This window comes from Ursus maritimus, unplaced genomic scaffold (assembly GCF_017311325.1).
Source record: "Ursus maritimus isolate PB19 unplaced genomic scaffold, ASM1731132v1 scaffold_33, whole genome shotgun sequence".
Lineage (NCBI taxonomy): Eukaryota > Metazoa > Chordata > Mammalia > Carnivora > Ursidae > Ursus > Ursus maritimus.
In genome coordinates this window covers 18,437,096-18,461,929 of record NW_024425897.1, presented here as the reverse complement: position 1 = coordinate 18,461,929, position 24,834 = coordinate 18,437,096, and positions in this window count along the sequence as shown.

Here is a 24,834-nt window from a genome sequence, read left to right as displayed (position 1 = left end):
GGACCAAAGGTCAGTGCTGAAATCTAACTGAGATGGACCAGTCAGATTTTTCTGTCCTGGGACTTTGCAGTGGGGATTTGGAGACTGAAAGTTTCCACACAGTTTAAGAAGCCAGAAATCCAAGACGAAGGTGTTGACAAGATGGCCACCCTCTTGCTTGGCAAGATGGCCACCCTCTTGCTGCATCAAGTGGTCATCTCTCCATGCATCTGCATCCCTGGTCCCCTTTTCTCTCCTTAAAAGGATACCAGGCATATTGGCGTAAGGTCCTACCTTCACAGCTTTGTTGTAACTCAGTTATCTCTTTAAAGATCTTATTTCCACATGCTGTGACATTCGGAGACGCTGGGGGCTGGGACTTCGGGAGGACACAAGTCAGCCCATCACATCCACCTAGATTTTCTGTCCTCCTACTCTGTGAGAACCCTCAGCTCCTTCCACCAGCTCTTCTCACTTTTTCTTGAGCATTTTTAGTGGGCATCTGTCTCTCTCCCTTGCAAAATCCCTGCCTATTCTAGGCCTTCCTTCTTCTGTGTTGTACTCAGAAGGCAGCAGACATCACTGGTCTTATCCTTTGGACCATACCCAGGGACACAAAGAGGAACAAGACTTGGGTGCTGCCCTCAAGGCATTAGCATTGCCGCCTTCTGACAATGGCAGGCTGAAGGTTTCTGGCAATAATTAATCTCTACGGCATAGGCATGTAAGGTCTGTGGCTGCATCATCTGCTAATTTGGTAATGGTCTCTCCAGAGGGACTGCTTCTCTTAACTAAGGGACAGATGACACAGCACCAGATAGATCTATGGCTTGGTCATTGAGTAAGAACCATAGGCACGTAGGGTTCGAAAAGATGTAATTTCACAAATGGAGATTTCAATTTGCTGTGTCCTACTGCTCATATTAAATTGATAAGCCTGGCTTGGCCTAACCTTTACCTGAACATGCATTATTATTTCTATATTAGGAGACCAGCCTAGCTATAGAATTATAGATTGCAAATGGACAAATCAGACACATGATGATATTTCCAGTTCCCTCAACAATAAAGTAAGAACAGCCTAAGAATGATTTACCACAATTCAGCTAGCAGAGTTTAGCAATTTTCGTTTCCTTGTTTTTGATGAATTAAAATGTCCGGTTTGGGGCCACTGTTTGGGAAACTGGCCCACGTGATAAACTGTGATGGAAGGAGAATGTTGCTCAACCTATGTTTAGGAAAAGATGCTAGCATCTTCAAAATCTTCAAAGTAGCAGATTTATTGCAAGGAATTTTCTTAGGGAAATCCCAGGAGAACACAAAAGTCCCACTACAAAGATGCTCCTGTCGGTGATAGTTGCAATACCAAACATGGGAAAAGTCAAGTGCCCAGGAATAAGGAATTAGCAGATAAATTATGATGCCTCCAGAAGATGGAATGTTTGACCGTTGTAAACCGTTGCTATAAAAGACTGTTCAGTGACATGGAAAGATGTCCGTGATGTATTTTGAGTGAAAAAAATGAGGCCATAATGCACTATAGTGAGGATGATCCCATTTTTGAAAGAGAAAAAAAAAAGGTGCATGGGAAAAACACACAGAGAATGAACAATAAAATAGAAGTATTAGGTCCCTCCAGGTGGCAGGCGTGATGGTTCTCAGTGCGTTCTTTTTTACTTCACTGAGATCATGCACAGTGCTTAGCATGCCTGACATGGGGAATCACTAAATAGATGATAAGTCTCGCTATTATTGTGCCCCTCTGTCAATTGAATGGAGTAAATATCAACTTCCTAGGTTTATTACAAATGAACGAAATCATAAAGCACATGGCACACAGTAAGCTCTCAATGGTAATGTTTTTGTATTTATTCTTTTTTGTTTGTTTGTTTTTCCCTAAAGAGAGGGTGATATACCACAGGGGTTGAGAATGAAGGTTCTTTAGACAGGTAGACTTTAATTCAAATCCTGTTGCTTGGTCATTTGCAAACTGATCAAAAACCTGGGCAAGTTACTCAGGTCTTCTGGTCTACCCAACATTTGAAGATGGAGACAGTAGTAGTTATAAGATTATTGTCAGCATGAAAGATTGTGTATATAAATCATGTAGCACATGGGAGCTTAAGTGTTAGTCTCTTGTGGGAAAAGGATATGTATTAGATTGGTAAAACAAAACAGTGCAATTTTAAACAGAAGAAATGCATAGATCTTAAAGCCTTCGATGTCCTCCCTTCATCTCTCTGCTGCACAGTACAGCAGAAATGCATTTGGCATAGAGAGAGACTATTAACAGTTTCAGTGAAGAAAAAGGGTGTAAAATGAGCTCACGAGAGCCAGAAGCTGATCGTGGGAGGGATAGAGGCAAGAAGCTTATGTGAACAGAAAGGAATCTAGTTCAGACTTTCTTTCTCAGCAGGGCTTCAGGCTAGTAGAGCAGGGAAGGTGTCGGGAGCATGAGTCTTATCCAGCTTACTAGGATCATCTGCTTTTCCTATCTCACAAATCCCCTGTGATCCCTGAAACAAAGCCAGCTCAATTAGCAAGCTGCTTTCATTTGATTGGTAAAGATGTTATTTGCAAGCAAAATGTACAAATGGGTACAAATGGGCATCATATATTATGGATATACACACGTATATATATCTCTACACTATCATCTTTCCCTTTTCTTCTCTTCAACTGATCTCTTTATTTTGCCTCGCTTTATTGAGATATAATTGACGTACGGTATTATATATGTTTAAGATGCACAATGTGTTAATTTGATACATTTGTGTATTACAAAATGATTAGAACAATAAGATTAGTTAAAACATCCATCATTTCACAGGGTTGACACTTTATGTGCGTGTGTGTGTGTGTGTGTGTGTGTGTGTGTGCGTGCGGTGAGAATTTTAAGATTCTCTTAGCAAATTTCCAGTATACGATATAGGAATGTTAACTATAGTCACCGTGCTGTACAGTAGATCCTTAGAACTTATTCATCTCATAACTGGAAGTTTGTACCCCATAATCAACATCCTCCCATTTCCCTCACTCCCCTATCCCTGGCAACCACTAATCTACTCTCTTTGTCTTAGGATTTGTTAGATTCCAGCTATAAATGATGTCATGCAGTATTTGTCTTTCTCTGATTTATTTCCCTTAGCATGATGCCCTCCAGTTTCATCTGTGGTGTTGCAAATGTATGTATCTTAGAATGTCAAGGAACTTTTCCCCTATCTTTTCTTCTAGGAGTTTGAAGGTTTTCGGTCTTACACTTAAATACTTAATCCATTTTGAGTTAATTTTTGTGAGTGGTGTAGGATAGGGTTCCAATTTCATTCTTTTGCATGTGAATATCCAGTTTTCCCAACACCATGTATTGAGGGGACTGTCTTTTCCCTATTGAGTATTCTTGGCTTGCTTGTCAAATATTAGTTGGCCATATATGCATGGATTTATTTTGGGGCTCCCTATTCTGTTCCATTGGTTGCTTTGTCTTTTTTTTATGCCAGTGCCATATTATTCTGATTATTATAACTTCGTAGGACAGTTTGAAACCTGGAAGTGTGATACCTCCAGCTTTGTTCTTTCTCAAGATTTTTTGGCTCTTCAGGGTCTTATGTGGCTCCATGGGAATTTGGGGGTTATTTTCCCTTTTCTATTTCTGTAGGAAAAAAATGCCATTGGAATGTTAATAAAGATTGCATTGAATCTATAGATGGGTTTGAGTAGTATGGACAATTTAACAATCACTCAGCCAGGAAGAGGGAAGGTTGCTCTCAAACCCAGGTGTGTCAATCAAAGGACAAATTTCCCCTTCAGTTGCTAGATGATCCCTAAGGGCAATTCCAGTTCTAGGACTTTATAAATCTTGCTGTCACATTCCTCTAGAATTCAGTGTTCCAAATTCACAGTGACTCTTTCCATTTCTTTCCTTGGAGTCTCTTATAGGGGGCCCCTTTTGGTTTCAGCCTGATGGGAAAACTTGGGAAATGAGGATATGGAGGGAGCACTGGACTTGTGCCCCCAAGTGTCCGAAAAGTCCAAGGACTTGCCCAGTCCAGGGCTTGAACCCAGGTGTCTCGCCTCCTAGCTGTAGCTTCTGTACTATCCCTCAGGACTCTGGAGGAGGTGAAGGCAGAGACCCACGCCAGCCGTGTTTGACCCAGAGAAGCCCAGGACAGCTGCCAGAGGAGGACAGATTTCCCAAAATGAGGGCATTTATTATTTAAACATTGATTGTTCTGTTTAAATCATACAGATGGAAAAGGCTTTCCATTTGTAAAAGTCATTTTTTAATGGCAGATCAAAGTCTGCCGACATTTTGCTGGACTCTGCGTTCTTGTGGATGCCAGAGGTGTGAGTCCAGCCTACCAGAGCAGGATGGGGAAGAACCAACTCAGGATAGTGCTGAGCCCCACTTTCCCATCTGGCAAATGGAAAGAACAAGCTTCATTAGCATCCTGTAGCAGTCAGTGCCCTGCCAGGAAAACAGACCACTGTAGGTCTTTCATACGGAAAGAATTTAATATAAAGAGGGAATGACCCAGGTGATAGAAGAGTGTAGAAGCCAAACAGTCAGTGACAAGGCAGCTCAGAGATTTGCAACAGAAGCGAGATACTAACTTCCTCAGGAAGGGGCGTGACTGAAGGAGTCAGGGCTGACTGGCTGGAATTCCACCCATGGCCAGGTCTACCCTGCAAGAATTGGAACCAAGATGGGAAGCTTGGTCAAGGCATGTCGTAGCACAGCTCAGACTGAAGGGAGGGGAAAAAAGACCACCTCTTGACATGTGGAGTGACATGCACCTATAAGGAAGGGAAGCATTGATGGCGGCCATCTTTGGAGAAGCTACTGCAATATGCATCTAATATTATTAAATTGTCTCAATCAGTTGGTATTTTTGATACTTTTATCATTATAACGTGCTCCAGTTTATCTCTGACAGCACTCTTTATCTGGAATTGTGCTTTATCTGATGTTAATATTACCATCCTAGCTTCTTTACTTCCACCTGTGTCTTTACATTTGTGGTATATTTCTTGTAACACAGTAAAGTTGGTTCTTGCTTTTTTCCCAGTCAAATGATCTCTGTTTTATAATTAGAATATCTAGCCCATTTATATTTGATGTAATCAGTGTGGGTTTGTCTACCATCTTATTTGTTTTCTATTTATCCTAGCTGTGTTTTTTTATCACCCATTCCTGCATCCTTTTGCACTGAATATTTTTAGTATGCAATTTTAAGTTTCTTTAATGTATTTTTAGCCGTTACATTGAGGATCATAATATGCATCCTTAACTTACCCCACTGTAATCTGAATTAGTACTTGACTTAGTGACACATACACTGAATTAATTCTAATGTTGAACTTTTCATGTGATGTAAGAACACTCCCAGTGGATACTTGTGTTTGTCCTTTATGCTATTATTGTAATTTATTATACTTTTATAAATATTATAAATCCCACAACATATTGTTACTATGTTTTGCTATAAGCAATTGTCTTTTAAAGAAATTACATACTTTGAAAGTCATTTATATTTGTCCATGTATGTCCAATATCTGGCCCATCTCATCCTTTTGCGTAGATCTAGTTTTCTGTCTCAAGAACTTCCTTAACATTTCTTGTAGGCAGGATGGCTGGTGATGAATTCTTTCAGTCTGTTTATCTTCCTTTGTCTTTTGCTCATCTTCCTTGTTGAAGGATATTTTCAGTGGATACAGCATTTGAAGGCAACTCCCTTTTTCTACTCTTTAAAGATGTCATTCCTTGTCTCTGATTTCCATCATTTTTTTATGAGAAGCAAGCTTTTATTCATCCATTCTTCTTTGTGTGTCCTGTGTCTTTTTCCTCTGGTCGCTTTAAAGATTTTCTGTCTATGTTTTTCATTTTCAGCAATTGGATGATTATAGAACTAGGTGCATTTTTCTTGGGGGAGACTACACTGTTGAAAATAGGAATTGTTTTCTCTTCCTTTAAAGGGAACTGAGTTTTGTTTTGGCAAGGAGTTAATGTGGATCCCCATGAGTGACCTGGTCAGGCTTTGGGAGCATGGGTACAGAGCAGCTCCATGTTCAAGGCTACAGGAGTGCTATCCCTAAAGGCATGCCCTTCCTGAGGGTTTCAAACCAGTGCTTGGGTTATTCAGCATACTCTGTTCCTTTCCTAGCCAGAACTCCAATGGCTCCTGGCCCCGAGTACCCTCTGGAGTTGTTCTGTAACTCACCCCCTCCCTGCCCGCTGCCAGTAACCTTCAGAGTCTTGTCTTGCACGCCAACCACTAGTATTTGGCCTAGAGGTAAGGCGACCTCCATGCAGATTTGCAGGTGTTTCTTGTCAGTGTAGCTTTCTTTTCTCTTACTGTCCTGTTCCTCGAATTCCAGCAGCATTGCTACACCAGACTCCTCTCTGGTGTCCTTGTGTCCTTGCCCAGCAAGGTCACTGCCTGTCTGGTTCAGTTGGGCTTCTCTTTAAGGGGAGTGGAAAACGGGTGAATATGGAGGTGATCCCCAGTGTTACTTTCTCTCCAACCCCACAGCTCTTTGCGCTCTGTCTGAAAACAGCCACTTTCTACATTTGCTGATGAGGGAGAGTGAGTCTGGTATGAGTGACTCCACCATGGCTAGAATCGACAGTCTCACAGAGTTTGGGGAATAAATGATATAAGGCTTATGAAGTCTCGGGTACACAGTAAATGATTAATAAATGCAGCTGGTGTTATTTTAATATTTTATTAGACATTTAACTCTGTTTCTAGACTATATAAATTCTTTAAGTTAAAGACTGTGTCTTAATCCTTTTTAAATCCTCAATACCTAGCCTGCAGCCTGGCATGCAGTGCCTATTGGCAAATGTTGTTTGAGCTCAGATCACCTGAACTGAGAAATGGGTTGGTCAAGCACCTCTTTACGTACAGAGACAGAGTTCAGGAAGCAGTGTTGTCAGGCAGCCTTTGGTACTTGGTTGGAACCCAATCCGGTGTTCAATCGAAACCAAGTACTTCAGTATCCCAGGACTCTCTCATTTACTTACTTCTCCATGGTGAGTGTATTCAGTAACAGAGAGGCTCCTTCTCAGTGTCAAACCCTTGGGCCGGGCTGGAGCAGAGAGATGGGAGAAGGTGGAAATTGTGACCCTGACAACTTCACTACCTGTATCAGAGGTGACACCACAAATATGCACATGGTACTTCAATGGAGAACCAACTCTGATAAGTCTGTGGCGTGATCAGAAGACTTTAGGAATTCCAGAAATGGGAGATAATGCATACATTTGGGAGGGATGGGTGAGGAATGGGAGGTAAGTCTGGATAGGTTCCTGGTTGGATCAGATTTTATTTTGGGTCTTGACTTTCACACTAACCCCAGACCACAAAAGTTCGGACTTCTGGGGTGGTGTCGACGGGTAGAGTCTTGGAAGGCTTCTTGTTCGGTGAAGCAAGTGACTTTGATGTTCTCGTATATATTCATTTTTACCTGAGGGTTCTCAAATAGAGGACTGCAAGAAAGCTGGAGAAAGCCAGCCCTGAAGAAGGGAGAGAAAAGTTCAGGTGGCATCCATGTCTACGAAGGAATTCAAAGAAATTTGACATAGGCATTCAAATCTCGGATAACCTGTTTGGGTGATCCTGGCTCCCACTCATCAATTGGCTTTTTCCTGGGTGCCTATCTCAAAATAGGACCGTGAACTTGAATAGGACAGGTCTGGTGTTTGGACTCGCCAGAAGCTGCCGGCTGATTTCTGATTGGTCCTGCATCAGGCCTTCATACGACCTTATTTGCCCTCGCAATGCACGAAGTCCAGATAAAGATCCCCTTCTCATTTCCCATGATCTGAATCCCGAACCATCTTCTTGGAACACCAAATTGATTTACTGTTAAGCGCTAGGACTTCTCACCTTGCTACTTGCTTTCATGTTTTGGCCTCGCTCAGAAGGGCTCTTCTTGGGTCTCCCCTCTCTCATCCGATCTCCCTGTGGAAACCCTTCCTCTTCTTAGAGCTCTGACCTGCGTATTCTAATCACAGCACAAACCCTCCCAGAAGGGAGCTGTTGCACTTCTCTCCTTCCCCGTCCCATTTGGTCTCAGATTCTTAGGGAGGATCTAACTGCCTTCCTTCAGCAAGGCAAGAGAGCATTTTGGTTGAAAATCATGGATTTCAGAGTTAGGGCTTGGATTCAAATCTTGGCTCTGAAATTTTTATAGATGAGTAATCTTGTCTATTATGGTCTGATTCTTTTGGCCTCAGTTTCTGCATCTGACAGGTGGTGAAATAAACTCTTCTGGGGATTAAATGGGATATTGAACACAAAAGTCCTCATTCAGGATTAAGCCAAGGTTGTTGTTCTTCAAAAACTCCTCCTTCCTTTTGCATCTTCAGTATGAAAATAACAAAGTTAGCTGCAACTTTTGCTTGGTCGTGTTTGGGGGATTTTTCACCAATGCCTGGAAAATCTAGACATGGTATCTATGTTGGTCCATCTGTTGTCCAAATGAATGGCTTATTCCTGAATTTTTCTCATCAAAATTTCTGAAGACTTCACTCCCTTCCCTTAGGGCTTGGTCTCTGGCTGGTAGAAGTCAGGAAGAACCACAAAAAGAACAAAATCCTTTTCCAGAATTGCTCAATGACATTCAATCATGCCCAAGGCCCCAAGTGGTATTACGGTCGCAGCCATAAACAGGCAGCATACCTCTACTGAGGGGGTGATGATTTACCCTCTGGGATTTTTCTGGCTTCTTTGAGGAAGTGGGTCCCTAAATCCACCACCGTCCAGATGAATTGCCAGCATTTCCAAAACGGTCTCCTATAAATTATCTATACGGTAGGAAGTTAACATCCACTGGGGATCTATTTTGTGCCAGTCATTGGACTAAGCCCCTTAAGTAGATTCCCTCTTTGATTTTTCACTCCAGGACTGTGAGGTTTCCCTTAGCCCCATTTTACGGATGAGGAAACTGAGTTCAGAAAATGTAGGTCATCTGCCCAAAGGTGAGTGCAGAAAGGTGGGCGGAGCCAGATTCAAGCTCTGTTCTGTTTACGTCAGCCAGTCTCTGCTGCCTTTTTGAAGAGACCTTCCTTCTACTTTCCGCCTCCCACACTGTGATAGTTTTATTTTTCAAAGCTGTTAGTTTTCCTAGCCTCTCCCCCGTCCCCACTTCCCGGCCTCTGCAGTCATTCTTTTATAGAGCATTCAATACGTTCAGCCTTTGAAAGGGGAAACAAACCTAAAAGCTCCAGTGAAATGAAAATGCTAAGGCTTCTTCAAACTTAAGTAGCATTAGAAGCAATTACATTTGTGCAAATGTAGAAAGGTTTGTTGCTATTTCTGACTCCTCCATACCCCAAGGCAGTAAACCGGAGGCGGGCTGTTAACCCGTTCAGGGCGGAGTTCAAGGCAGCAAAGACTCAGGCTTTATTGTTTGCATTCTCTACCAAGTATACCGTGGACACTTCTCTCTTCAAAGTGAAAGCTGTGTCTGTTGACTCAAATCAATTAATGTTTTTATTACAAAATAGGTTTTTGTGAGAACAGGGCTGCATGGCCGTCCATTAGGAAAAAAAGACACAGTAATAAAACATACCCTTACATCTTAGCAGTTAGTGACAGCTTTCGGTTCTTTTTCCTTCCTCTCTTTTTCTTTCACGGTGGCATCTCTTGACCTAAGCCCACAGCACTGTTTTCACAAACACGTACAAGCGTGTGGCTTATGAGAGGATGATGACAAACGAGGTGATGTGAGATGCACTGAAAAATGTATGCAAATACAAATAGTAGTGCTTGCGGAGTGCAAAGACGTAAAACTTGCAAAGATAGAGCCTGTTAGGTCTGAAGGAGAGAGAAACAAATTCTGCCCGGCTGACTCCTAAGGAATGCTTTCCCCCCTTCTCTGTTGCTGCAGGACAAGCCACCCCCAAACTGAGGCGTTTAGAAGGGCAATGCATCCGTTCTGACGTTCTGCAATGGGAGCGGGGCTGGGCTGGGAAGCCGGGGTTCTTCCGCTCCACCTGGCCTCTGCTGGGGCTGGGATGGCCAAGATGCGTGTGCAAATGTAGCCGGGGCTTCTGCGGGAATGCCTGGAGGAGTTGGGGTCTCCTCGGGCATGGCACTCTCTCCAGACGTGGGTTCCTTGGGCTTTCACACAGCATGGGGAGCTCAAGGTCACTGGACTTCTTCATTAGTGCTGGCTTCGAAGAGGAGGGAGCTGTCCGTGCTTTCATAAGGGCTGCATTCGGGAGTCGGAGGGCTGCATACCCTCCGTGGTTTGTTTTTTTTTTTTAAAGATTTTATTTATTTATTCGACAGAGATAGAGACAGCCAGCGAGAGATGGAACACAAGCAGGGGGAGTGGGAGAGGAAGAAGCAGGCTCCTAGTGGAGGAGCCTGATGTGGGGCTCGATCCCTTAACGCTGGGATCACGCCCTGAGCCGAAGGCAGACACTTAACCGCTGTGCCACCCAAGCGCCCCTACCCTCCGTGTTTTATTGGTCAAACCAAGTCATAAGGCCGTCCTAGGTTCGGGGGAGGAAAGCAGACTCCACCTTTGGAGTGGGTGCCGAGCACATAAAGGCGGGGAGGGATTCATGGGGACCACTGCTGGAGATTTGATGTCAACTCTTTCATATTTCGGTTCTGATGAATGGACTATTCTACAGCAATGAAAATGATGAACCACAGCTGGGTGCAAGAGCTTGATAATTCCAAACATCACAATGATAGAAAGAAGACACACAAGAATGAGTACCATAGGATTCATTTCATGAAGTTTAAAAGCAAACAAAGTAAACTATATGGTTCATTGATGCAGAGATAGGTGGCAGAATTATTAAGAAAAACAGGAAAATGATTGCCATTTGTCTGCCAAAGTCAGATTAAGGATGCAGGTGTTTATAGTCAGGAAGGGACACTGGAGGCTCCTTGGTACTGCTAATATATATATTTTTTTGCTTGGTGTGGGTTATGGTTGCGTGCATGTTTGATTTAACTGTATCATTTATGCATATTTTGTGTTTATAGGTTATATTTCTAAAGGAGGGCACATATTGCATGGTGCACTGGGTGTTATACGCAAATAATTAATCATGGAACATTACATCAAAAACTAAGGATATACTCTATGGTGACTAACATAACATAATAAAAAATTATTATAAAAATAAAAATTAAAAAAAATTGTGAGATGTTAAATTTTGGCCACATGTAAAATTGTCCTGTATATACTTTATACGGACAGCTCAAAACTCTGGCTGATTTCTGTTTCTGATGAGACAGAGAAGTGGGGGTAGCCCTGCCTAAAATCTCAGCTTCATTCATGGGAACGATAGCCTGTGATTTTTGAACAGGTGGTGCCCCCCAGGCTCTCAGCCGGTGCTGGAATATATCGCTGTACATAATCCAGAGAAAAGTCTGAGAAGTAGGTATTACACCCATTTTCCAGAAGAAGATACAATGGCTGGTTTAATGTAGCTCCAAGGTCACACAACATTTGAACCTCGTCTAGTTGACTCTGAACTTCCTCCATAAAAACGCCCTTGGCCCAGGGGTCCCGAATGTGGGCAGATTTCACCCATCTCCCATGCCCCGGCTGGTCAGATCCAGAATGGGCAGCACCCAGGTGGCCACCAGCACAAAAGCATAATTGTTCGGGCCCTGTTCTCACCGGAGAAGCGGCCCATCACCACCACCAGCAGACCTGGCTCCGTGTCAGGCCCTGGATGGAGGCCTCTCCCCTTGGCTTTTGGCTGTGGACAGGCAGAGTGGCTACCTTGGCCGTGCCAGGTTGTAATAAAGCCGCCTGGCACCCAGGATCTGCCAGTGAAGGGAGCGCAAGGGCAGTGGAAAGAACCAGCCTCCAAATTCCAGGAACCACATGGTGTTTATTCTGAGGCCAGCCTCCCATCACCCACCCCACTGGAAGCCACGGCTGCCTACAAGGGCCGAGTCTGGAGAGACTCCAGATTAAATAATAGTGTAATAAGGAGCACGTCTCTGTTTTGGTTTTTATAGATTATGCCATTTCAAAGGGACAAGAGCAAAGTCTCCTGAGGCCCTTATTGGGGTACTGAACCATGACCTAATTAAATCTATTGGAGAAAAGTCTCTTGTTGAAAAAAAGGGAGGGGGGTCTGCATTGTTTCTTCTGAGAAATTATTTAGCCTTATGATGGCACTTATTTTTATAGGTACTAGAAAAACACAGACTGAACGCTATGTTGCCATTAGTGACTCCAAGGGGGTGGGGAACCGAGGGGCTGTTCTCGGTCAGGACAATGCTTACATTGTCAAAACCGTTTCACATCCATTATTGTCTTCCAACTGTTCTGCAAGGCCAGTGGGTCAGATAGCATTAGATTAGTTTTAAAGATGAACCCAAGAGTTAAAAGAGGTGGTTTTCTAAAACTCAAGTTTAGAGACTGGATTACGTTCCCTTTTCTTCACATTCATCACTGAGGAAGAGATTTTGAGGCACGGTGATTTATGTTAAAACTAATCCAAATGCCATGGATACTAATATTAAGACGAAGAAGAAGAACAAGGACCATAGCAAAGAGATGACCAGAGAGATACGGAGAAGGAGGGGAAGGGGAGGGGCAGGGAAAAGGAAGGGAGAGGGGGAGGAGAGAGAGAGGGAAAGGGAGGAGGAAGAGGAGGGAGAAGAGAAGGAGAATAAGTAATAATGCTGTGCCTTGAGCACCCACTATGCACAATTTATTGTGTGGTGTTCTTACCTCCTTCTCCCTTGGAGGAATTGCCCCTCCCCAGTCCCAGAAGGGGCCGCCATGTCTTTCCCAGACGATCACGTGTGGGATACTTGGCCCGGGTTGGTTCCATTTGAGATGAATCATGGAGACTATCTCTGAGCCTTTCACCCAAATTTTACTGCGTGATAGAAGACACAGTGGAAGCACAGGGTGGGTAAACTGCTTGCTCAGAGGCACATGACCAGCTAGCACGGCAGAGCTGAGACAAGAATCAAGAGCCCCTAGATCTCGCCTGAGATCTCTTCCCTGACTAAAGGTGGCCGAGGACATCTGTGGGTGTTTGTGTTCACATCCCTATGATTTGGCCACTCAATTCAAGACTCCTTTGGTTGCAAATGGGAAAAAAAATTCCTATTTAAGGTCATCTACAATTATAAAAACTAAATTTCTTTCTCACATAAACTAAGAAGTCCATTCAAAGGATATAATTGGCTTTAGCCATGATGGCATTCAGAGGCTTAAGCCACCGTGTTAGAAGCTATCCTTCTCCCTCCCCTACCTCTAGTTCCTCTGAGTTGGCTTCATTCTGAAACAGACTTTCTTCACTCTGACAAAGATGGCTATACATAAGCTCCCAGTGCGTATCTTTCCAATTTGTCAATTCTAGCCAGACAAGGAAAGCCACTTACTATTCCAGTGACCTCCTAGGAAGGGCTCTCACTGGGCTGATCTGAGTCACATGCCCATTCCTGAGCCAATCACTGGCCGGCAGGAACGAATGCTTTGGCCGCGACTAGGTCATGGGCCTACCCTGGGACCCAGTGGCCATACTCAGCCCACCTTTCCCATATGGCCTAAAAATAGGCGAGGGGTCATAGTTCACAGGAAAGACTGTGTGTTGTTATGCCAAGAAAGGAAGTTGGACCGGGGGTGGATAAAAGCTATAGACGCCCAATACAGACCCCAGCAATTAGTCCTGTCATGTAACCTCTCACTGTAGAACATTGTCTAGAATCCTTCAGAATTGGGTCAGCAGGCCTGGTGGGGGATTTTAGGAATTAGGCAACTGTAGACGTTTTGAAACCGATTAGCTCATATTCCTCATTTTACAGCTGAAAAGTTAAGTGACTTGCCCCAGGCACCCATCTATTGAGAAAGAGGCAAGCCTGCTCCTTAAGCCCAGGCTGGGACACCAGGTTGGCCTTGAACCCTGGCATCTTCCTTCCCAGGACTGCCCTGACTGATCCAGCAACCCCAGACCTGGCAGGCTCCAGGCTTCTCACCATTTCCCAATAGGACTTCTGGCATTGCTGTGATCAAAGGGGATGTTGCGGGCACTGGAGGTAGATGATATCAGAAATCCAAATGCAAAACAGGCATTCCCACATCCCCGTTAGCCAACGCGAGTGCACAGCATAGAGCATTTTTTTCACATTTATAGACATGTCATTGTTACCAACTCGTCCTCTTAAAAAAAACATAGAAGTAAGGAAAGGGTCAGATGTAGTCTTGATGCAATCGTTCTTATCAACGTGGAAGGAAAGGAAGTCACCCAAATGTGTTACCAAGTGAGATCTTGAACTATTTTCAAGAGATCCTTTTTTTTTTTTTTTTTAAATCAACTGTTCTTTGCTTTTCACAGTTGTCTGCAGACCTGTGTAGAGATCGGTCTGTTACTTAGGACAGGGTTGGGCAGAGGGTGGCCCCTGGGCCCAGCCCAGCCCCACCATCTTATTGTAAAGTTGTATTGGAACAGAGTGCACCTGTGTGCCACTGCTCTGTGGGCCTGGTCGGTGCGACAGGGACAGGGGTGAGCACTTGTAGCAGAGACAGTAAAGCCTGCAAAACCCAAGACATTGATTCTCTGGCCCCTCCTGGAAAAGTTTTCTGATCCCTGGGTTAGAATACTAGATTTTCAGAGCTAATTGTAATTTTAGCATTCATTTCATTAGAGGCCTCTAACTGGGGGTCCACGGGCAGCGTCGAACACACAGGTGTGGAATGTCTATGGGCTAATGTATCATTTAGTTCTTTTTTCAACTGAACCAATTTTTAAACCTAGGAAGAAGAGGTTTTCAACTACAGATTTTTAGCTTTTCTTAGATGATCTGAAGGTCTGGGGACAGGAAACTGTCTATATGTAGCAACCATTGGCAAGAGCTGAGCAGTGGGTTCTCCTTCTTTGACAAGGAATAGTTGGTGTATTTTTCCACAGTCTCTCTCTCTCTCTTTCTCTCTCCCACCTCATCATTGAGGCTGAGTCTCCGTTGTCATGAATCCTGGCACTGTACTCTCAAAGTCCAGAGAAATCCATCCGTGGTGATACCTCTATTTAAAGAGGTAAAATAAAAGAGCACCTCAAATCGTTGCACGTGTGTGGGTTTGAACTCCACAGGTCCTCTTACATGCAGATTTTTTTTTTCAGTAAATACAGTGCAGTAGCGTCAATGTATTTTCTATCTCTCATGGTTTTCTTGATTTCATTTTCTTGTCTCTAGCTTACTTGATGGTAAGAATACAATGTATAAAAAATGTAACATATACCATATGTATTAATGGACTAATCATTCATGTTCTTGGGAAGGCTCCCGGTCAACAGTAGGCTATCGGTAGTTAAGTTTTCGGAGAATTAAAAGTTCTACATGGATTTCTGACTGCATGGGAGGTCAAGGCCGCCAACACCCGCGTTGTAGTTCAAGGGTCAACTGTATTGTGAAAAATGGTAGAAGGCACATTCCACTATGGAATATAGTGAAGACTCGTCTTCTGAGTTTCATACGCAGACATATGGCCCTTTTCATTCACTACATTTGAGGAATTGAAGTTTGTGGCCCCGTGATCAAGTGTAACATTCTCACGATTGAGGTGGGGAAACTGAGGCTCAAATCGAAAAGGAGACTTGTCTGGGATCCACGACCACACAAGAAGCTAGTGGTAGACACAAACCACACTCGGGGTTACTAACGCTTGCGTCCCTCTTACTTCATTCGTTGACACTATCGGCTCTCATCTAGGGCTCGTTTCTCATGTCAAAATGAGTGCCGGCTTTTGTTTTCATTTTTTAAAGATCTGATTTATTTATTTGAGAGAGGGAGAGAGAGACAGCACGCACAAACAGGGCAGGGAGGAGCAGAGGGAGAGGGAGAAGCAGACTCCCCGCTGAGCAGGGAGCCCCACGTCGGGCTCGATCCCAGGACTCTGGGATTGTGCGTGACCCGGGCTGAGGCAGACACTTAATCCACTGAGCTTCGCAGGCGCCCCCCAGGGCCGGCTTTTGTAACAAATGTTTTGTAACCTCCCTTTACCATACCGAAAATGAAAATCACCGATCGTAAAATCTACTTATATAAGTTACGGATAATACAAGCTACCTACACATCATTCTCACACACACACACACACACACGCCCATAACCTCAGTCTAAATGAGAAAGAGGACAAAGAGGAGTAGGACAAATAATCCGTGTTGCATCTACATGCCGGCCTGCTGGGAAGGCTGCGGCCACTGCATCAGCTGATACGCTGTGCTGGAAACTCAACTCCTCCTAATGGCACTGTCGTAGGTGACATATTTTTCCATCTTGTCACCGACACAGCCAAGTCCAATTTTCCCTTGGATCGCATGGTAGTGGCATGTATGGAAAATCCAGGGTACGTTGAAATGGAGAAAAAAATGACACGTGCATATATATATCTCACAGGGTTAGGTTCTGGGCTCCACTAATTATTAACAGGTTTTTCACCCACATGAATGTCTGTCTAGTGGTGCATTCAAAAGTCCTGTGGGAAACAGGGCCATTTTTCGTATGGTGAGATTCTCCTATTTATTATAGGACATCTCACAGGCCCAACCCTTGCCCACTAAATACCGGTAGCATCCCCGCCCCCGTGACTGAGATAAAGAATGCCCCCACAAATTTCTGACACCCCCTTAGTGGGTGCTACCACTGCCCTCGAAAACCACGGTTCTAGACCTTTCCCTGCTGCATTCTGGGCTGTTTGGACGAATCTATGCAGTTGGAGAGATAGCCCAAAGGACCACGGGATATTCTGAACCACTGGAAGCAATGCCTAATGACCCCACTCCCTGGGAATTTGCCCAGCTTGCTTAATAGAAAGCATCCTGCAGTGATTACTTGGGAGTGGACTCAGAAAATTCAGCAAGACCTGGGAATGATATTCCAAATGCCCGCATATGTACTCCCAAGCGAAAGCAAACCTCCCAACAAAACCAGTCAGATTGAGGAATAGAGGGTCCCCCAAAACCTTGAGCATGGAGAGAAAAGATGACCCCAGAGGGGTACAGGGCCCAAGAAACAGGTCCAAGAGATCAGACTAGGCCCTACCCCTTGCAAGAAACAAGAAGAACTGGGGCCGTTGGCCATTGTTATGCAAACGAGATGCAAAAAAATCCCCAAACTCTGAGTGCTCCCTTGAACAGTGGCTAAGAGAGTCCTCAAAGATGTTTTTACCACATGTGCAAGAAATTAAAATTAGGCTTAAGCTATCTGAAGAGCCACTTTGACATTGCCATATGGTGGGAGCAAAGCTGCTTTTTGGATTGAGCAAACATCTTAAACTATTTTTCAAATGATTTAGGTTCAGCAAGACCCAAAATGTATTTTTTTTTTCTCCGAGTACCTTTCCCCCCCTTCATTTTAAACCCTAGGGTATTTTGAAGGGAATTCAAGCCACATGTTTCTGATTCATTTACACTTAACTCATCAACATGTTGTTTTGCAAGAGCCATTTGATGTCCAAAAAGACCTTTGAAATATATATTAAATGTACGTATACACACACATTGAACAATTTCTTCCCCCTAAAGAGCAAGGAGCTCTGTTTTGCTTAGAATTAACCATCTCTAAACACCAAAGAAACAAGTCAGGCAAGAAAGAAGCATCCTTCATGTTCTCAACTTGGCCAAAAAAAAATTCCCCCTTCCCAGCCAAAGGTTTGCATGCCAGAATAGCCTAGTCTGAGAGAGGGAGAGGGAGGTCCATCAAGCTGCAGGAGGATGACCAAAAGGTGCAGAGCGCCTCCTTGAGGACGGGAGGCTGGACGCCAGAAGAATGTGGACCCTGCCTGCTTTGCACATAGGTGCTAACCAAGGGTCTAGAACTGTGTTTCTATGTAGGTCGATCTTGTTCATGCTGTAGGTTACTTTGAAACCTCTCTCGATGGATAGATGATTGACAGAAAGATGATACATAGACAGATAGATAGGATAGGTAGGTAGATAATAGATATACTTGTATGGGCATATGGATGTGTATATATATATATGGATATATGTATGTGTGGTATGTGTAGATAAGTATAAAAGTATATATTTTGTATCCATATCTATATCTATCTATATAATTTTGAAGAGAAACAACTCCAGGGAAGTCCGTGTGGAAATCATTATGGCTTCTGGGTTAGTAGTGTGTGAATTATTTACTTTATCAGAGCTGCCTTTCTCTACACCACATTTAGCAGATCTGGGGCCTCTGAAAGGCCCTTTCTCCCTCTTGCACCCAGGGCAGACATCACTAATCGATGTCTGAGCTCTTTCTGGGTGAGCCTAGACTAACCCTTGAATGCCTTTATAAGATAATTCTCCAGGAAGCCTCCACTGAAGAGCTGGAGTCAGTCCAAAGAAGTGACCTCTTGGTCATCCCTGCGAGGACGGGAAGAAGCAGTAAGGGTGATTTCTAATTTATGATGAGAAAACCGAACACGCTAGCTCACTTGCTCAAGGGCAGGCAGCTGGTAAACGGCAGATGGAAGATTTGAACCCAGGCTTGAACGACCTGTGAGTATTCCCTGATGTGTTTTTCAAACGTCCTCACCATCATTAACACCGATATCACCATCATCATTACTGCCATCATCAAGCAGAAAGGTCCTTCTTAAAAAAAAAAAAAAAAAAAATCTTAAAAAGGAAACTTCACCGGGAACATCGATATAGAAAGCAGATAAAATTAGCGTTTCTCACGGCTTAAATTTAAGACCTGCAGGACGTTAATATATACTAAACGTCCAATCAGGTGCTGGGGAAACGAGACTGTTGCGATGACAAAAATGTGAAATCAGATATTATCCACGACGTTCCAGTCCCGTACGACTTCACTCAACTTCCTACCCGGCGGCTCTTAGTCGTTACCACGCCAGGACCCTACAGTCCAGGAGACATTTAATGGGAGGATCCTTTAGCATCTCCAGATACCGTCCAGTCAGCTCGATTTAGATGCTTGAGAGGACAATAAAAATGTATGTTTTAGAATGCATCCCTAAAACATGCAGTAACCGTTCCTTAGTGTGTATCCAAGCCAGCGAAGTTTTCCTTAATTTACTGCCAAAGCAATAAACACCCATAATAAAATGTTATCCCAACATAATATGTTCCACATTCAATTTCTGTTGTAACCCAGAGTCTTAAGGCAAATCCTAGTCACAAAGCTATCTCTCCCCCCAAGACAAAACAATTCTTAAAAATTTAAAAAAATAAAAAAGATGCCAAACGAACAAAATGATGGGAACACAGAGGAGCTAAATGTATCATTATCAGGATACATTGGATCCGAGTCGTAGCACACTTGATCAACAGCCGCATGAGCAGAATAGATATTGAAGTACCTCGCAAGTTATGATGGGAGACAAGAAGAAGAGATCTGCCGTGCTTCTTGTCCTTAAAAGCACCATACCCAACTTTCTGCAGAGCGAGTGAGCTTATGTGTGTCTGGCACACGTGAAGCACCCCGGATTTGATTTGACAAGAGGATGACCAGGTGTTAAGATGGAGAGACAGAGAGGCAAGAAAACACCATTACAACCTCCGAGGTGCCCCATGACCTGGCATTCCCAGTTTGTCTCCCTGTCTTCCCTCGCCTCTCCTCCCACCTGATTCACAGCTTCACTCTATGAACCCAAGCCAACGGAGAGAAATTCAACAGCGCCAGCGGAGCTCCAAGCCTTTGCCTGGGCTGTGCTGACTGCTGACTGTCTTCTTGTGGACCCTGAAATCCAACCCATCCTTCTATCCATTAAGAACCAGTTCACATGCCTCATCCCCATCAAGCTTCCCCCAATCTCTCAGACCAGAATTAATCACGGAGTCTTTCCTTAGTTACGTTACCATAACGACTAGTATTGCTCTTGTTAATCATGGCCTTGGGTGCTGGGCTTGTGTTGGGTCCTGTGGTGCGTACTTTACACACATTATCTCATTTAATCCCCACAACAATCCTTTGATGTTGTTTCTCTCTTTCTCACTCCTCCTTCTCCACCACCTGCTCCTTCTCCCCTTCTCCCCCTTCCATCTCCTCCCTCTCCCCCTCCTTCATCATCAATCAGCATCATCATACTTTTCTTCCCTTCGTCCTCCTCTTCCTCCTCCTTTACCATAATTATTCTCATTTTGTAGGCAGGAAACGGAGGTCTAGAGAGGTTTAACAACCTGTTTAAGCTCACAAATCAACGAAGTGAATGAACCAGGCTTTGAATGCTAGTCTGTTGACTTGAACCCCCATCTGTCAGCCTCTCTGGCCACCATTCTGCTCCATAGCCCCTCTGCACTCCACCCTCTAGCCATGCTTCATCGCTAATAGTACACCGGCCACCTCTTCTGCCAGCCTATTGGATATTCATGGACAGTGATTGTGTAGTATTCACCTCTAAATCTCAGTCTCCGGTGCTCTGCCGGGCACACAGTAGGCCTTGGTAAATATTGACACTTATTTTAGAAACTATTTTTGAATGGGAAAAACCTTTGCATGGTTGAAAAATCACAAGGCGAAAAGGGGAATAGAATGGAAAGTCTTTCTCAACCCTGGCACCCAAGAGAGCTCCCCTCTCTTCTGAGCCAATCTGTTATATTGGTTTCTTACATATCCTTCTAGAAATATTTTATGCACATACAAGGAAATATGTAAATGCATTCTCTTTCCTCCGTTTAAAATATAAATGCTAGTGCACTGTAACTACTGTCTTGTGTCTTTACGTTAGTTATTTGTTGTAATTAACAGCTGTTCGACTTACTGAAAAGTTATTTAAAAAAGCCCAAACGATAAACCTATTACCTCTCCTTCTACACTCAGCATAAAAATTTATTGAGGTTTGTCTCCAGTTGGAAGGAAAAGAATAATCCCCTCCTGCCAGCATCTCTGTGTGTTCATTGCTCTTCTTTCGAATTAGACAGAAGCTCCCGTGGGGCAGGCCTACGGTCTAATTTCCCAGTGCTTTCTACTGGACCAGCACTCCTTGGTGTCCAACAGATCTGGCTAAACCCCAGAGAGAGGAGCTGAGGGTCCAGGCATCAGTGTCCTGAACATAGGCTGACCACACTGAGCCATGATGCATACACAGTTCAGCAGGCAGGTCTGGGTAGGGGCAGTAGACTCGGGAGTTTGAAACTACGAAGAGGCTCTTGGTGAATATCCAATGGTTTCTGGGTCTCCATATGGAATTCTAGCATTCCCTTTCCTTAATCATTTAAGTTCTCTCTGTTTTTACCTTTGACCAGCAGTCTCCCTTCTCCTTTCTGTTCTGGCTGTGTGAAAGCCAGAGGGTCTCGAAGCGAATGGGTAGCTTTCTGCCCACCGCCCCCCCCCCCCCAATCAGATGGTACCATCAACACCACTTGGGTTGGAGGAAGGCGTAGGCAATGTGCCATCATTTTCGGCTTCTGGCAGGACATTCCCCTCTCTTGTTCCCACGGTGGCTTCCCACAGTCCTCAGTATTTAGTGAGGCTGAAAGGAAGGGTGGGCTGTAGGTGGCTGAAGTCCACAGGCCCCCCGCCAACAGGCTGCGTTTCTACAAAGGAGAGCGCCTCCTTGGGCGTGCCTTCGAGGTAGGCTTCTCTCCCTTCCCCAAACCTCTTTTCTGTTTCTCCTCCGATGTTTATACCTTATGCCCCTGGTCTACCACCCAAGATGCCTGGCAGTCTCTGACTCACAGTTCCTTTTTTTTTCAACTCTCTCTGCCTCCTGAGTCCAACTGCTTTGCCCACACGAAACACTCATTTTACCATCAGCCGCCTACACGAGGTTACATTTTCCGGTGCAATTTCCTTCAAATAATCCCTCTCTCCCCCAAGCAATCCTCACGACTGGAGTTTACACCTCTTTTCCCACCCCTTCTGCCCGGGTCCCTATCAGCATCATTCCCCATCTCCCCTCCCCACGATGACCCTCCTTTTCCAGGGAGAATTTCCAATTTGTAATTGTCTGGGAGAGCCGATGTCGAGGCGGGCAGCTTCTGTTAAGTAGGCTTCAGAGGCCCAGACATTTTTATATGAATTCAGATGGCTGGAACACCCAGCCACGAAGGGTTTTATGTACTGTTGGCACAGGCTTCTTTGCCAACTAAGCTTCAAGACTTTTATAGGTTTGGTCGAGTTACACGGCAAGTCTTGGAAGGATTTCTCCGAGTTATGTAATCATTGGAAGAGTAAAGAGGGGGTGGTGGGGGTGTGTGTGTGTATGTGTGTGTTTCCTGATGCTGTGCTTTTCTTCTTTAAGAAAACACACACACACACACACACACACACACACAAACTTTAATACAAAGGAATGTGTGAAAGGCACAAATGTAAAAGCCCCAGGGCCTTTGGATGACTAGGAAGGAGTAAAAGGGCCAGAATGTGTTCAGCGCAATTGTCTCCATTCAAGAGCTAACAAGATGGAACAAATCTTCCAGCTCCCTGGGGATTCTGGCAGAGTGGGCGTTCTGGATCATTCCTTCTCCCAAATCTCTTCATCGCACGTGTCCCCATAGGTAACCGGGAATTCACTGCGTGCTCATTTGTTGACTAGCTGCCTTTCCTATGAAAATAAAAGCTCCGTGAGGGTAAGGCTCTTCCCCTCATGTGGCAGTGTTCCGGTCCAGTCTAGCAGAGTGGTGGACACCGTGGTTGAGCAGTAGGAGCTCAAGAAATGCCTTGTACTGAGTGGACAGAGCTGCGTCCATAACCCCGTCCCCAGCATTCAGCAGAATGGGCACGTGAGAGGAGCCGGACGGGTATTTGTGAAATAAATGAATGAAGAAAGACTTCTTTGAGGTCAAACTGCTCGTTCGTCTCGTGACGGCTTTTGGATTGTCTCCTGGGCCTCGTCAACACTGTCTTGCGGGAATTCTGAAGTCTGTTCTCTTTTCTGGTCTGCAAGTGCTCTCCCCTCTCCGGTGGGCAGGCACTGAAAGCCTTCCCTGCGCTGCTGGGGGTCTCCTCCTGCACGTTCCGGGATTGGCTACGGATCAGGGCAGAGCTGATACACACAATAGGGGGCACACCCTCTCTGGGTTTTTCCTTTCTTAGGTTGGTGCAGATCAAGGATTGCTCTCGGGCTGGAAGCCATGTGAACAGGAAGCTCACCCAGGACAGTCCCTGTCTTCCCAGAAGCTGCCTGCTACTGGTCACTCTCCAGTGCTTTCTGGTAGGGTTTTTTGTTTGTTTGTTTGTTTAGGCTTCATTGTCATCTGCCAGAGGGTAGAAGGATCTGTCCATCTAGCTGTCTATCTTTCTATCTATCCAATAAGCATTTTTGGTTGCAAACTATCCAACACAATCTAGCTGGTCTAAACAGAACATACATCTGTTAAAAGATACTAGGTGACTCACAGGATCTCTAGGAGGGTCGTAGAGTCAAACTTGTAGCCTAGACAACCAATAGTAACATCCAGAGCCCCATACGATGATGCCCCCATGAAACTTGCAAATCCTCTCTTGGTATCAACACTGCAGCTCACGCACATACTCTGTAGTTCCTACCAGGGACACTGGCAGCCAGATGTTAGAGACCCTGCTCACCTTAAAATTGGGACACCTTCGCTTCCGCCCTCACAAAATGATGGATTTTATGCAATCCAGCTTTTTAATGTCAGGAGTGTCCAGTTGGCGGAGCCCAGGCCAAATACCTAGCTGCAAGGGAGGCTGGAAAAATGAGTCTAGCTTATATCTTCAGGAGGGGCTTATAATGTGGGAAATTCTCTAAAGAGAGGAAAGTTTTTCAGATGATGCCAGGTGGCAGAAACCATGAGGAAAAAAAAAACCCAAACTACTACATTAACTATTAATTTGTCTACATATCCACTTTACTATTCTTCATCTATCCATCCATATACTTTTCCATCTTTTGGGGGCAGAAACTATCTTATTCAATAATTCATCCCCCGTATTTAATCCAGAACCACATAGTAGATAGTCACCATAATATTGATAAAAATTTGCACAGTGATTTGTGGCTACAAATATTTTATTTTATTTTATTTTATTTTATTTTATTTTATTTTATTTTATTTTACAACTACATATGGCTTAATCATCACAGCGCCACTGGGGGTAGGTTGTATTGTCTCTTTTGTACAGATCAGAGAACTGCTGTTCAGAGAATTAGAGGGAAGTGTCATGGGATACAAGGGTGCCTGTGGTACTGGAACTAAGCATTCGTCTGGCATATTCAGCCTTTAAGTACTAAGATTTCCCTAATAGTAGTTTGGAAGGACTAGGCTTTACTGCTGTATCAGGCTAATCTAAAGATCCATGAGGGTTAACAGAATACAACTTTATTCTTTACTCATTTAAGTGACCACCATGTGACTCCAACCTAGATGCAAGGGAAACTGGGAAATGTAGTTTTCCTGTGTGCACACGAAGTATGTTTCCTGACATATAGTGTGTTATATTCCACTTCTCTGCACTGTTCTCTCTCTTGGTGTTTCCTACAGAGTCTAATATGGTCTCTTGGAATCTGGTGGGCAAGAATGTACAGGCATACTTAGGAGACAGGAGTATTGCAATAAAATAAGTCAAGTGAATGTTTTAGTTTCCTAGTGCATATAAAAGTTACGTTTACACTACACTGTAGTGTATTAAGTGTGCAATAGCATTATGTCTAAGAAACAGTGTACACACCTTAATTTAAAAATACTTTTTTTTTCAAGATTTTATTTATTTATTTGACAGAGAGAGGCAGCGAGAGAGGGAACACAAGCAGGGGGAGTGTGAGAGGGAGAAGCAGGCTTCCTGCTGAGCAGGGAGCCTGATGCGGGGCTTGATTCCAGGACCCTGGGATCATGACCTGAGCCGAAGGCAGATGCTTAATGACTGAGCCACCCAGGCACCCTAAAAATACTTTATTGCTACAAAATGCTAGCATCATCTCTGATCACAGGTCACGGTA